The 14,592-nt window shown below is 52.1% G+C and overlaps 1 protein-coding gene across 5 annotated transcripts in view; it reads left to right on the top strand.

Annotated features, from left to right (window-relative positions):
* Window positions 1–14,592, top strand: part of SEMA5B (semaphorin 5B) — a 119,739-nt gene that overhangs the window by 27,308 nt on the left and 77,839 nt on the right. Inside the window, exon 1 of one of the 5 annotated variants that reach the window (XM_054551392.2) lies at window positions 6,829–7,788. The exons of the other annotated variants lie outside the window; for them this stretch is intronic. The gene's annotated coding sequence lies outside the window, so the exon portion shown is untranslated. Of the gene's footprint in view, window positions 1–6,828; window positions 7,789–14,592 lie in introns of those variants that run through there. 5 annotated transcript variants of the gene reach the window in all.

The following is a 14,592-nucleotide window of genomic DNA, read 5'->3' on the forward strand; positions in this document are numbered from 1 at the left end:
TTCACAGAGCTTAGATAGAGTTAGATTTGTGAATATACCTAAAGCACTCTGGACGGTGCCAGGTGCGTGCCAAATGCCAGAGAGGCATTTGCTGTTATGACGCCCTTTACAGCCTCTTCCTGCCTGGCCTCCAGGGCCACCCCTTTGGCCTCAGCTTGAAACTGTTGTCCTGGCACTTGCCTCAGGACGACTGGGCCGTGGCCACCATGACCGAGAACCTTGGCCCAGGGTTTGCACCTGCGCTACCTCTGGGACCTGCTCCCCATGCCCCATTCCTTCCCAGTCCAGCTCCTCCCTCCTGCCCTTGCCCTATTCTATCCTTCGGGAGGGCTGCTCCTTTGTTCCTTTTTTTTTTTTTTTTTGAGACAGAGTCTTACTCTGTCGCCCAGGATGGAGTGCAGTGACCCAATCTTGGCTCACTGCAACCTCTGCCTCCTGGGTCCAAGCGAGTCTCCTGCCTCAACCTCCCGAGTAGCTGGGACTACAGGTGTGCACCACCACGCCCAGCTAATTTTTGTATTTTTAGTAGAGACGGGGCTTCACCATGTTAGCCAGGATGGTCTCGATCTCTTGATCTCGTGATCCGCCCGCCTCAGCCTCCCAAAGTGCTGGGATTACAGGCGTGAGCCACCATGCCCGGCCTGTTCCTTTTATTAGGAGTCTATTTTCGTGGCTCTCTTTTTCTTTCTGTCCCCATAGCTGTTGTGGATGTTTGTTGTTTTCTTCTTTACACAGGCTGTTTTAGCCTGTGTAGATTCTTAGGCCCCACTCCAGAGATTGTGCTGCAGGATGTCCAGTTGGGACCAAGTATCAGCGTGAAACCAGATGCTGGCGGTCTTCATGGAGCCAGCCTCCCGCTCCATTGGTTCTGTCTGTATGACTGCTCCTCCCTGGGGAGGGGAAGGAGAAAGGGAGGGTCCTTGCTGCCCTCAGCCCCAGGAGGTAGAGTCTCATTTGTGGTTACAGCTGTTCACCATTTGCCTCAGGTACAGATGTCATTATCTTTGGTGGGTTTAAAAAAAAAAAAAATCTACTTAAGGCCGGGCGCGGTGGCTCATGCCTGTAATCCCAGCACTTTGGGAGGCCGAAGTGGGTGGATCACCTGAGGTAGGGAGTTCGAGACCAGCCTGGCCAACATGGGGGAACCCCCATCTCTACTAAAAATACAAATCAGCCGGGCATGGTCACGGGCGCCTGTAATCCCAGCTGCTTGGGAGGCTGAGTAACGAGAATCGCTTGAACCTGGGAGGCGGACATTGAAGTGAGCCAAGATCGCGCAACTGCACTCTTGCCTGGGCGACAAGAGCGAGACTCCGTCTAAAAAAAAAAAATCTACTTAAAATTCTACATTTATATTTTCTTCCAGCTGGGGACATGCCTCAATTCTAAATTGCTGCTTTGGGAAATGAAAGATGATAGAAGGTGAGAGGAGGCATTGCTTTCCCTTAGGAATGTGGTGTAGTGGGAAGGGGGGCCTCCGGGCTGGAACTTGACTGCCTGGGTTTCTAGCTCCAACTCCATCACTAGCTGTTGTGTGACCTTGGTTGAGTCACCTACCATCTCTCGCCCTCATTTTCCCCATTTCTAACATGAAAGGGTTGGACAGGTTGGACTTGCTGAAGTTGTCTTCCCACCCTCAAAGTACTGTAAGTCAATAAGTCTATTTAATTGTGCTGACAGCTTTAGAGTGGCTAATTAATGAGAGTTTAGTGGGAACACAATTAAGTGATAATGAAGACCTCAGAAGTAAATCTCTCTACTTCTTGTAATGAGTTGAGCAGATGAGACTTGGAGTGTCTTTTCACTGAGTAGAGCCCCTGGGAAGAGGGAACAAAGAGCCCCAGGCTCCTACTTGGGGACTAAAGGAGGCCAGGAGTCAGGGATGAAGTCATACCTCAGGGGAAGCTGGGTAGCTAGCTGACTATCCTGTAGCCAAATGGGTGGACTAGCAGGGTAGGCCTGGAGCTTTGTGGGGTGGAATGGAATATTGGCAGCTCTGCAGACCTGGGTAACACTGACCCAGCCTTCTGTCCATTTCCAGAACATGTTCACCTGCTTTGCCTTGTGGAATCCTCTCACATCTGGTGAAATAGATAAGCCTGGAACTTTTATCTTTCCCATTTAACAGATGAGAAAAGGAGGCTCAGAGCGGTGACTGGCCCAAGGTCAAGGAGCTGATAAGTGATAGATCAGGATTCAGCCAGGATTCTTGATCCCAAAGCCCTGTCCTTTCCGCTCTACCTGACTAGCTCCTCCAGTCTGCCGGCCAACCTCTGTGGTCTGCTGTGAGTGGCCGACCCCAGAGTGAAGTGGGTCTTGCTGTTCAGAGCTCTCCCAGAGGGTTTGCCAAGCCTCCCTGGGCCTTGGCTTTGTGGATGGGCCCTGGGAGAGGGAAAGATCAGCTTGGTATACGAGGTGGGGATGCCTGGTCTGTGGTAAGAAGGCCCCAAGGGAGGCTTCTGTGAGGCTTCTCAGCGTCTTGATAGGCTGTGGCCTTGCTGCTGAGAGCTGGCTCAGCCAGGTACATCACTGTCACCGAGCTCACCATGGCGGTCGTCAGGTAGTGTTTGCTGCCTGAGGTTGCATCAAGCTGGGAATGCCCTAAGGTGGGGGCATGAGGAAGAGAAGGGGTGATACCTACAGGCTGGGGTATCTCTGTCCCAAGGAGACAAACTATAACAAGAACTAGTGAGGAGAAAGGCCCACTCTGGGTGGTGTGGGGCAGGAGCAGGGTCTCCTGGCCTGTGGGTAGAGGCCTCAGGCCGATGAACTTCCCTCAAAGACTCTGGCTGCTGGTGACTTTGGCTGCAGAGACACAGACCTTGACCTTTCCCTTCTGAGTGAAACAGGGCGCAGGCATTATGCAGAGATGCAGCATCTTTGCTGCAGAGGGAGGGAGGAGGCAAGGAAAGGAGGGAGCAAGCATTCGTCTGGGTCCTGCCCTAGAAATGCTTCAAGTAATAAAATCAGGATGACTTAAGAAACCCATTACCCCTCTTGGCCTCCCACGGCCACCAACATACCCTGGTGGAGATGGGGAGGGGAGAGGCCTGGGGACCAGCCAGGTAACGTGGCCTCAGTCTCCTGGCCTGTGAACCAGGGGATGGGGTAAGGTCCCCAACAGCTCTGACCTCAGGCGGGTCTGGAGGAGAGAAAATCTTCTGGGGAGGGGCAGACGAGGGATTGAGAGGAGATGCCAGAAGGAAAGGAGAGAAGAGGAGGAGCTAGAGGAGAGGAGAGGAAACTGAAGGAGGCTGAGGAGAGGGGAGGTGAAGAAAGCCATGAGAAAGTGACCAACCCACAGAACACAGGTGTTCGAGTCTCTGCCTTGCCACGGAGAAATCTGTGACCTGGGTCCGGTCAGGCACTCTGAGCTTCGGCTTCCACACCTGAAGAGGAGATGGCAGTGCCCACTGCACTGTTGTGAAGGGGGAAAGGGCAGTTTACAAACCATAAGTGCCACACAAAATGATACGTTGAATTCACAAGAAAAAAGCAAGAAAGGAGGTAGGGAAGGTGGAGCCAGGGCAAGAGGAGAGAGCTTTTTCGGAGCTTCCCTTCCCTGGGGTGTGGACACAGGACAGCAAGTGGGAGTGGCAAGTAAAGAACCCAAAGGTGGACCAGAGAGGGAACCAATCCTCCCTTGGTGAGGCTGTTTGCACCCCCTCTGGGAGACAGAATCCGGGGGCTCCCTTCATCTCTAGCTGAGGGATCTTTGCCTGTGCAAGAACATTCCTCATGGGGGCTGGGCAGGTCGAACGTGACTCCGGCTTCCTTCCCGGAGGCCCAGGGCAAGGACAGGGCAGTCTTGGGCTTTGGGGTCTCACAGAACGTCCCAATTCTTGTCAGACTTAAACTCTTGAAGGGCTGAGGAGGCTGGTGTGAGGGGTGCACGGTTATAAAAGAAAGCCCTTGACAGAATCCTGCACAGGAAGGCTAGAAAGACAAAAAGAGAAAAATATGGCGGAAGAACATTCTGGAAAGTCCCAAACCAAGACAGTGCTCTCAGTCCATGTAGGCGTAGCCCCACAGTCCCTCCTTCCACTGCTCGTGCCTGGATCTTGGCATGTGCGAGGCCAAGGCGGGGAAGCACGGGGCCGGGGTCAGGGCAGCCAGCTCCCCTGGCAGGCTAGATTTATGATTTGGCTGAGCTGGGGAGAGAGGGAGCCTGCGACAATCCAGGGTATGAAAGGCAGCCCAGTGTTTCCTAGAGCAGCCGTGGTGCCAAAGGCAGGGATGTCCATCTGGCCTTTTTATGTAGTACATTTGTCACCCGGATCCCGGGGCCCAGACAGCCTCCCTTCTGCCACCTGTAGCCGCCAAGGCCAGCTCCCACTTTCGGCAGCCTCTGTTGTGGGACCTGCAATCCCAGTAGATGCTGAGTGTGTGTGTTGGGGAAGAGCTGCCCCCTCCCTTGGGACCCTCTTAGGTTTCGCCCTCCAGCTGGCGCCCATCCAAGTTGGTGTCTACTCAGTGTTCTGTGGGGATGAAAAGCCCTGGAGTCAGAGAGGGGAAAGGCCCTCAGTCTAGTGCTGTGATCTCAGGCTGTGTTCTGAGGTGTTCAGAGCACCTCCAAGCCACCTTAAGAGCTGCTGAAGGAGGCTGACAGCCAGGCTCCAGCCCTTGACCCATCAACGTAGCTCTGCTTCTGTCTGATCTGGATATATACAGACATTTTAGGTAAGATGTCACTTGAATAATGAGAAATGGAGGCTCAGAGTGGTGAGAATGGGTTCTGCTGCTGAAAAGTAAACAGTTTGAAGACCACAAATCTGGTCTCATTTCAAAGAGGAAGATACAGTGGGCCAGAGAAGACCAGCAGCCCAGCCAATTGTTGGCAGAATAGGGACGAGAACCCAAACCTCCTGGCCCCCAGCCGTGATCTCCCCATGATACTGGGCTGTCTCATTTGAGGTGCTGGCCTGAGCATTTATGGCCATCCTTTCTTTTCAACCCCAGGGCCTCCCTCTCAAGCTTGAGTGCTGTGTCCTCTCAGCTTTACCTATGCTGGGGGGGGCTTCAGGATGTAAACCATGTGTGGCCCAGGCCAGCCGCTTTCAGGTGTGAATCAAGACCTCTGTGGCTGACCCATGATTACAGCTTCCTCTGCCCAGAGCCTGTCTCTGGTGTGGCAGGGTGTGGCCACCCTGTCATCCCAGGGGCCGTTGGTGGTTATTGAGGGTTTTCTGGTAGAGTGTAGGCCATTCCCTTTTCTTCCCTTTTGGTCTCTGGAGAAACTTGTCCTGTTCTACTCAGGCCTCCATTTGTCCATTTGGGATTCTGATGGTTGTTGCTGACCCAGCCACCCTCTGCCATGGTCCCTGGGTTCTGTTCCAGAAAATGCCAGACTAACATTTTTCCCAGGCAAGCAGCTCTCTCCACCCCCACCACCCGATGCCCTGCTTCTCACAGGTTCCCTCCAGCCCTGGCCATGGTCTTGGTCCCCAGCTTGGCTTGCCCTGGGTTACATTCCACCTCCTTGGCTGGACTCGCTTTTCCAACCTGACATGTTGCCCCTCCGCCTCTCCTCTCTGGGTTTATACCCCGGCTTCCCTCCTGCTAAACACCCCTCTCAGCTCCTTCCAGCCAGGCCCTTCCCCTTTAAGCAGCTCACCTGGGGGCCTCCTTCCCACTGCAAGAGCCACCACCTCCGTTTCCCAGGATTCCGTAGAAGAAGAAATAAAGGATCCAGCATCTCTGAGGGCCAGGCATCGTGGGCGGCACTGTACCCATTTCATCCCATTTGATTTCTCACAACAGCCCTATGAAGTAGATATTAATATTCCCATTTGTCATATAGGGAAACCAAGTCTCAGAGATTTAGCAGCTTGCTCAAGGTCACACAGTTGATAAATTTACATTCCTGGTCCTGCCTAACCCCTGAGCCAAGGCAGTCAACCACAATAGCAAGCTGCCTAGGCGGTCACCTCGCATGGTCAAGCCAATAACCCTTAGGACTAGGGTGGCACAGCCTGTGGTGATCTGTCTTCAAAGAGCTCCTCCCAGTACCAAATCCCTCACTCTGTTTACCTTGCTCCCCATTTCTCCCTACAGACCCATCAGCACACACCCATCATGGCAGGGAAATGTAGGAAGGAGAGGCAGGGGCCTCCCTGCTTTCACAGGCCAAGAAAGAGTAATCACTTTTGTACTCGTTGAGAACCACCATAATTGTTTGCAAAGAAGGAGGTAAATATGAAAGCCATAGATGGGGTCCTGGCCTCCTCTGTCGTAGCCAAGATATGAAACAGAGAGGTGTTCAGACCTACAGTGGCTAATCTTACAGGAGAGGGAGAGACGAGAGGCTGTGGAATATCCTCTACTCCACACTACACTCTCTGCAGTCCTGGCTTCCCTCCAAATGAATTGTGCAGGCAGCCTGGAGTTACCACTCACTCTTGTTATCTGTGGGGTGTCTTGGTGGGCAGCACAGAGGAGGGAAGGTTGAGGAAGTCGGGCTGTAGTGGCGCCAGGCTGATGGCACACTCCAGAAGGGCTTGCTGTCCTCCCAGCCCAGGACCCACAGGAAGCCTGGTGAAGAGGATATGGCTCTGAGATGGGGCCAGGTGAGGAGAGGCTTCTGAGGCTTATGGAGAATGGGCGTGGGGACAGGTGGGCTTGAGGCAGGGGGGACAATGACCAAAATGGGAGCATAAAAGGACCCGGGCTGGGAAAAGGAGGGGCGATGCCGCTGACTATTTCGTGAAATTCTTCTTCCACAGTTGTTCCCCGAGAGTATTCGGCAGGGGGAGCTGACTGCTGACAGCAGCAGCTGTGGGGGAGGCAGGAGCGGGAGGGGTGGCATTATCACCCTCCCAGAGCTGGTGGCAAGGGGGCGGGGAGGAAGGGATGGTGTCTCCTGCCTGTTCTGGAATCTATGTCTCTCACTGCGCATCCCCCTGTCTCCAAACCCAGGAGGAGAGAGGGATTGGATGAAATTAGAGAGGGACAGATAGACACTCTGGGAAGATGCACGCACTGCTTCTCACCCTCCACTCTTGCTCACATGCACACATACAGTCTCTCACACACTCTTACACACACTCTTTCTCTTCCTTGCTGTCTCACTCTCTAAGCCAGGGCATTACACCACTGGTCTCTGGTCCAGCCAAAGTTGGAGTATTCCTGGGACGAATAATCCACCCCACGAGGATAAATCATCCTAAACCATCCTCAGGCAGCTTTGAGGAAACACGGGAGAGGAAGCCAGCCCTCGTGGGGTGGCCAGGGCTTGGCCAGCTGGGAGGACAGTCTGGCGCTGGTGATTGGTGTGTCACAGCCGGGCTGCGAGCTGCTTCCAGTGCTTTTGTCTGGCGCTAGGAGTGAGGCTCAGCAGTGTGAGGGACAATCGGAGCTGCTCGGGGGCAGGCTGCCGCGTTGTGTCCTGCTTTCCGGCGGCCAGACCAAACCGCCTGGAGCTGCTGGTCAGGTTTTCTTGCTGACCTCACCTGAGCACAGTGGCCTGGGTGGACTCTGCAGGGAAATGTTGTTTTCTCCATGTGAGCAGTAGCAGCAGTCCTGGCTACCCTGGACTGAGAACTCCTCATCAGCCCCAGGAAGCCGGGAGCCCCTTTCAGGGATCTGGAACCGGCGTGCCTGTGGCCCCAGGACTGCTCCCAGGCATGGGCTGAAGTCCTGACCTCTGTCGCTGGGGGCGAGGAGTGGGAGAGCCCAGCTGCTGCCTGGGCTTTGGCAGACAGCAGGCTGATGGTGCTGGCTTCTGCGGGACTGCTTCTCCTGCCTGCTGTCTGATTTCCCTGCATGGTACCCGCAGCTGAGCTGCTACGGGTGAGTACTTGGACAGATGTCCCTTTCTGCGTTCGCTGGGATGTACCCAAGTGAGTCACAGTGGACCAGCTCTGAAGCTGTATTTTCAGAGAGACTAGACATTAGTTTGCCTCACCTCATACCAATTGGATGGGGTGGGAGATCTAGGGAGCAGGGCCAATAGGGGTGAGGAGGTGGGGCATCAGGGAGCTGGGGCTGCAGGTATTTTTCTCAGGAGTCAGGAGACCCTGGAAGGAGAAGTTTCTCCTACTGCTTCCCTCTCCTGGTTGGGTAGAGACGTGTCTAAGAGCATGTGGAGGGCTGGTGTCTCTGAAATGCCCCACACCCACAGGTGCTCCAGGCTTTCACTTGTACTCTTGCTGCATAACCCCTGCTAGGTGAAGTGCACAGAACGCAGAGTGAGATCTGCCCTTTCCTTTCCCTGGCCATGTGGCTTATCCCTCCTCCCACGCTGTCATCATCATCCCGGAGCCATTGAAAAGTCTCTGTGATCCTTCTGCTTTTGCCCTGGAGCCCCTGACCCGTGGGCTGCTGGGCTTCACAGAGTCATTTTGCTATCAGCACTGCCAGGAAAGGGCATGGGAACTCTTTTTTTCTTTGCAAACAGTGGTGGGTCCCCACTTAGAACGTGCACAAAATGAAACACAATGAGGGTGGAGAACCACAGCCCTTGGACCCAGGGACCCTCTGTTATAGCCTGGACCCCTGCCTACCCATCAAAACCCTTCCCTTTGGTGGTTACAGTTTTGTTTTCAGCTTGGGCTGCCTCCAGGAATAAGGAGGTCTAGGAGGTCGTCACACACTTCCTGTATCTGTAATGGGTTCTCAGCCATCTGTTTTGCTGTCACAGGGATGCCCATCTTCCTAGAATTCCTAACATGCCTATGATCATGTTTTCTCTCCTTTGTGATAGTATGGTCTTTGCTTATATCTCCCTAAGTTTCATACGATGAGTATGTTTCGACAAGATAACCTCTGAGGTCCCATTGGGAACATTTCCAACTTTCCAGAGGGTTGTGTGTGGGACAACTCTGTGGTGCACCCCCACCCCCACCAGTATACCCCAATCCTTTGGAGCTTGCCTGAAATCTAAGGCAGGGCTGAAGGACTGTGATTCTGACTCATTTGAGATTTTCCTTCTTACAACTCACTCAGTAATCATGGCATGGAGGGTGCAGCAGTGTTTAGGTCAAGGTTTCTCAACAGCAGCACATTGAAAATTGGAGATGGATAATTCTTGATGTGGCAGAAGGGGACTGTCTTATGTCTTGTAGGATGTTTGGCAGCTTCCCTGGCTTCAACCTGTGAGATGCCAGTAGCACCTTCATTTGTGACAGCCCAAAATGCCTCCAGACATTACCAAAGGTCCCCCAAGGGCAAAATTACTCCTGGCTGGGAACTACTTGTTCGGGTTAACACTGCTGCTGCTACATCTTCTCCTTGGGCCCTCATGTGGCCTTTGGTCCCGTGAGACTTGGTCTCATCCTAGCCAAGTGAAGTGTAACCATGTCTGGCCTAAGAGTGCAAAGGCTTGTGCTCTGGGCCTGTGTGATCTTGCCCACGTTCTCACCTGATCCTGACTGGAGAATCACTTCTCCCAGCCTCCACCAATCTCCAGCTCTTTCTAGTGGAAATGCGGTGGTGAGGCTTGGCTGCTGGTTTGGGTCCTCCATCTGTGCAGTGTGAAGTCTGGGAAGGAAAATCCCACTGTAGGGTACCACCGTTCCTTCTTGACACCTGCCCAAAAGCTAAAAGTGGCATCAAGGCCAGGATGGGTTTAGCATCCAGAGCATGTGTGAGCATACACACGCATGTCCATATATGTACACATACACTTGCTGGCAGCTTTCTGGGTCCTGTACTGAATGTGAATGATGTGGAGGTGAGCCCTGCCTTGGGGAGCTGTTGAGTGAGACAGACATTATGTTCTGCACCAATAATGAAATAAATCAATCGAGAGGATTCTGTGTCTTGCTTGGATTCAGTCTCATCTTAAAGGCAAAATACTTCTGAGAAAGAGTAAGCAAAGGAGAAGAGCCTCATGAGTTTCTTGTTATCAGAACCCCTGTGGGGTCACAGGGATCCTGTTCTTCATCGGTCCAGGAGGGCTCCATGAAGGAGAGCTTCCAGAACCTATGATGTGAACAGGAGGCAGTGTGGTTGTGTGTGCGTGTGTGCACATGTATGTCATACATTGTGAAGCCCTCGGGTCCTTCTCTTACCTGACAGTGAGTTTGGGGGGCAGGTAGAGAAGACAGCTCATGAGTGCCCTTGTCTCCTCCCATGCAGGCGAAGTTACACCTGGTTGAGAACTACTGGTTCAGGTGAACCCTGCTGCTGCTGCTGCTACACCCTCTCCTTGGGCTCTCATGTGGCACTGGGTCTCAACATGGCCAAGTATTCGGCCAAGGGCAAAATCTTTCTGCTTAGGAAGTATTTCCTCCTGTGTAGGAAAAAAGGTACCGCCCTTCTTTCCATGTCTCCCATTGACTCTGCAGAAACTTGTCCTCAAAGCTGGAGGGCAGGATCCCCAGCTCCCCCTTAGCAGAGGAGGGACTGATAGGAAGCCTCATGTTGCAGAGAAGTTATTGGCCAAAATCCAACTTGTGGAAGGGAGCTGAGAGGTGCTCCAGGTGCCATCAACCAACAAATCATCTCTTAATCAGCCTGCTGGGCTTTGAAATGCCTTGTATGATCCATTTCAGCAGATTTTATCTCTAATGATGCTCGATTCTGGTAGGTAAGTTTACAATCTCTAAACAGCATCTAAAGGGCAGGGACAGGGAGGTGGCTGGACAGTGCTGCCTGGGATCTTTAGTCACCCCAGACAAGCCACAGCATATTATTTTTAGGGCCCTGCATCTTCATGGTCTCTGCCTAACTACGCGGAATCAGTTTGCCCCTAGCAACTGTTTGGGAGCCTTCACCCTTCTCCTCTTTTTCTGACCTTTACTCTCCCAAGGAGCCAATTTTCTCTGAAAAGCTCAACGGACATTGGAGTAAGGGAGATAAATCTCGCAGATGGGCAGCTTTGGGGTAATAAGCAATTCTGTGATTTGCACCTTTCCAACCTCTAGGGTGTAATGCTCTAAGGTTTGCAGTTTCATGGCCCCACGACAGAGCTGGGTCCCATCTACCCTGTGTCTATTCTGTTCTGTGCTGGTCTGTGAAACTTCCAGAAGTGACATGAGGATTACCCAAAGTGGAACAGAGACAGAGAGGTCCTTCAGAGCCCCAGAGGCCCTCGTGGGCTGCCGCAGAAGGCAAAGCACATGTCCATGAGACCAGGCACGGAATCAGGAAGCCTTACCAGAGCCCTGGTGGGCCAGTCCAGGGTCGACTATGAGGGGAAGGTTCAGAGCCAGGACACTGCCTCTGCAGCCTCAGTGTAGCTCTGCAGTTGGGACTTTTCTCCCCACAACTAAGCCTGGCAACATCAGGCAGCAGGCCCCAGCTCACAGCCCTCCCTGACCCACCAGCAGCCTCTGTGCGGCTGCTGGGAATCTGCAGGGGCTCTGAGCCTCCCATCTGAAACTGATGGGACAAGGGGCCATCTGTGGACAATAGGAGCTTCTCATAGGGTTAGGGATTCCAAGACCGGTCTCCCAGAGCAGGGGTGTGGACTCTCTCAGAACATACGCTGGTTAGATGCAAAAAGATTGTTTTCCTCTGGCAGAGCAGTGAGAAAGATGTGGAGGGGACATTTTGGAGAAAAGGGACTCCTGTCCATACTGTGCCAGTTAGCAACAGAAGCCCCACTGGCCATCCCCAGCAGGTGGGATTATGCAGTGGGATTCCTCTTAAGTACACTGATGGCAGAGCCTGCTTCTCCAGAGCAGAAGGGCTGCATTCATGCCTGCATTCATTTCTTTATCCAACTTTTACCGAATGCTTACCAGACTAGAGCTAGGTGATGTGTCTCTGGCTTTGAGGAGCTCCCAGTCTCGAGGAGGACGAGGCTGATTGAGGTGTGGTAGCCCTCATGGGCATGAGAGCCCAGATGAGGCGAGATTAATTGGTTTTTCTGGCCATTCTCCCAGCAGAGCTTTCCAGGCCCCACCCCAAGGCCTTAGGAGATAACAGATGTGAAGTCAAGTCACAGCTGGAAGCAGCAGGCTTGCTCCCAAACTGCCAAGTCCTAGAGAGGCTTGTTAATCTGTGCCCCCCAGGACTGGCAGGAGGTTCCCCAGTCTCCCTCAATTGTCCACTCTGTGTTAATTGCTTTCCGTAATCTATGTGCTCCCTCTCTTCCTCCTGCTGCTGTCTGCCTGTCCAACTGGTCGCTTCATCCTCAGTTTCCCATTCCGCCCCTCCAGTAGGATCCAGGTGGTTGGGGTTCTGTAGACTCAACCTTAGCGCATGGGGGATACAGACGGTGTTTGATTTTAGCTGGGTATGGGCTTTGTCCTCTCCCTTCTGCCTCACCTCCACACTGGGGTTTCATGCTAGAGCTGGGTGCCACACCTTCTTTTCAGGAAACCTGGCTGTGAGTTCCTGGCTCTGCCATTAAAACCCTATCGCCTCAGTTTCCTCACCTACAAAAGGAGGGGTTTTCTAGAACAGTCATTCTCCCTATGTGCTCCTTGCACCAGCAGCAGCAGCATCACTTGGGGACTTTTTGAAATGCAGATTCTCGAGTCTCACCCCAGAGGGAGAATCAGGATCTCTGTGGTTGGGGGCCAGCAGCCAGGGTTTCTGCATGGCTTCTGGGTGGTTCTGATGCAGCTCAGGTTTGAAGATCACTACTCTTGCATGTCTCTGAGGCCCCCTTCCAACTGCACTTCTGTGGCTGGTCTCAGCATTTTCCAACTTGCGGTAAGTAACCAGTGACTTGCAAAGATCCAGTATCCACATTCTAGAGCACTGCCAGCTATTTTGCAGGTATCATAAAATTCTCAAAATTAAAAAAAAAATCCAAAAACCCAACCCCAACAAAACTCACTACTTATGTCCTGATTTTTCCAGAAAGGGATTCAAGGTAGTTTACATCCCCATTAATTTCAGTGGCTCTCTTCTCCCAGTCCCTGTCAGGAGGAGGCTGCAGATGTATCTGTGCAGTCCAGTGACCAATACAGGGCATCCGTCCATAGCCCACACCATGGCCACCTGAGAACCGCTGCTGCCCCAGCAGCATAAACACTCCTGCCCTTTCAGAGCCTCTGGGGAGAGTGGTGCCTCAGTGATTTTCATAAGGGCTCCATCCCCAAGGAGCAGAATGCCGGAACATCTCTCTCCTGCTGCTGGCATTTAGCCCATTGCTGAGTTAATTCAAGCAGTACTAATAACCAGTTTGAGGGAGAGAACCTCTTGCAGACCCCTAAATCCTACTCACTGGGGTGCTGATAGCAGGATAAGAATCCTGCCTGGCCACCTGCAGCCATTCAAAAACAGCATGTAAAGGGCCTGCCGCTAGCTGGATTCTGTGGAGATACCAAAAGAAGTAGAACTTTTGTCCCTGTCCTTTGTGAACCCATGTATGGGGGCGACAAGACTGTATCTTCAATGTTTAGTAGATTTCCCCCTCCACCTGCTTTTTTCCAGTCCCAGGACTTTCCCCTCTCCAAGATCTCTCTCTCTCTCCCCCCTGTCTTCCCAGCATCACTTTCCTGGAGGTCCTCAAACCCCAGCCCATCTGGCTCCATTGGGTTAAGCGCAGCATCCCTTTTTCCGCAGGTTCTGTGAGGGCCCAGCCCCAGCTGAGACCTTTCCTGGCCTTTCTCCCGTCTCCAAGGAGCCTGCAAGAAATGCAGCCTGAGAAAACAGCCTCCCTTCCCTTCCCCCACCTCTCCGTTCTTCCGCACAATCCCGGGCCCCACACAATCTCCCCAAGGCCTGCTAGCTCACGGCCCTCCTAAACTCATGTTTTATGCAGGAACATCCCCATTCTCATGGAAAGTGCAGCAAAGTTTGGGAAAGAATTTCAAACCTCTTTTGAAGATGGTGGAGCAAATGCAGGGTTATAGGGTTAACTTCAGCTGAGAGTTTTTTCTTGGCTGAGTGGACACCCCATTGGCAAGTGAGTGCGTGCGTGTATGTGTGTGTGTGTGTCTTCCTTTCTACCCACCATTTGCATTGCAGGGAAGTAGGGGGAAGACCAGCACACTTCACACTTACACACACCACACACACACACACACACACACATATGCTCTGGGACTGCCTCATCTCCCAGTGCCCCCTCCTGCCTCTCTTGCCTTATGGGGAGCAACAGGATTGACTTATCTTGGATTTAAACATTCTTTGGATGCACAGGGAAAAGAGATCATTTGTTTTTCGAATATTAGAAGGAAAATGAAAATTTGTGTGCAAGTTTGGTTTTGGTGATTTTTCAGAAGATCTCATGTCTCTTTGTTTCAAAATGTCAAAAATGGTTGTATATAATTGATTTAATAAACATGAAACTAGCTTTTTGGGTATATCAAATTGTATGTTGCAGTTTGCTCTGCTAATAATTTCAAGTTTCCTATTATAAAAGCACCTGTCCTTTCAGAAGTCTCGCATCCACTCTCTTCTGACACTTTTTAATAAGTAGGCAAAGCCTTGAACAGAAGAATCCATCTACAACACACTTAGAGTAAGACAAAGGACAGTATTATGCTTTCTGGACTTGGTGTTGGCAAGAAACAGAAAAGCACTTATTTTCAGAAAAGGAATTGTGAAAAGAAAGGAGAGGGAAACCCTTAAATCTCATTGAACACAATTTACTCCATAGAATTTTATCTAATCAGCCTCATTCTTTGAGCCATCACCTTGAGTCATTTTTGATTCTACTAACACTTCATTTTTATCGTCTTCCCAGAGTCC

The sequence above is a fragment of the Pongo abelii genome, chromosome 2 (genome assembly GCF_028885655.2).
Source record: "Pongo abelii isolate AG06213 chromosome 2, NHGRI_mPonAbe1-v2.0_pri, whole genome shotgun sequence".
In the NCBI taxonomy this organism is placed as follows: Eukaryota; Metazoa; Chordata; class Mammalia; order Primates; family Hominidae; genus Pongo; species Pongo abelii.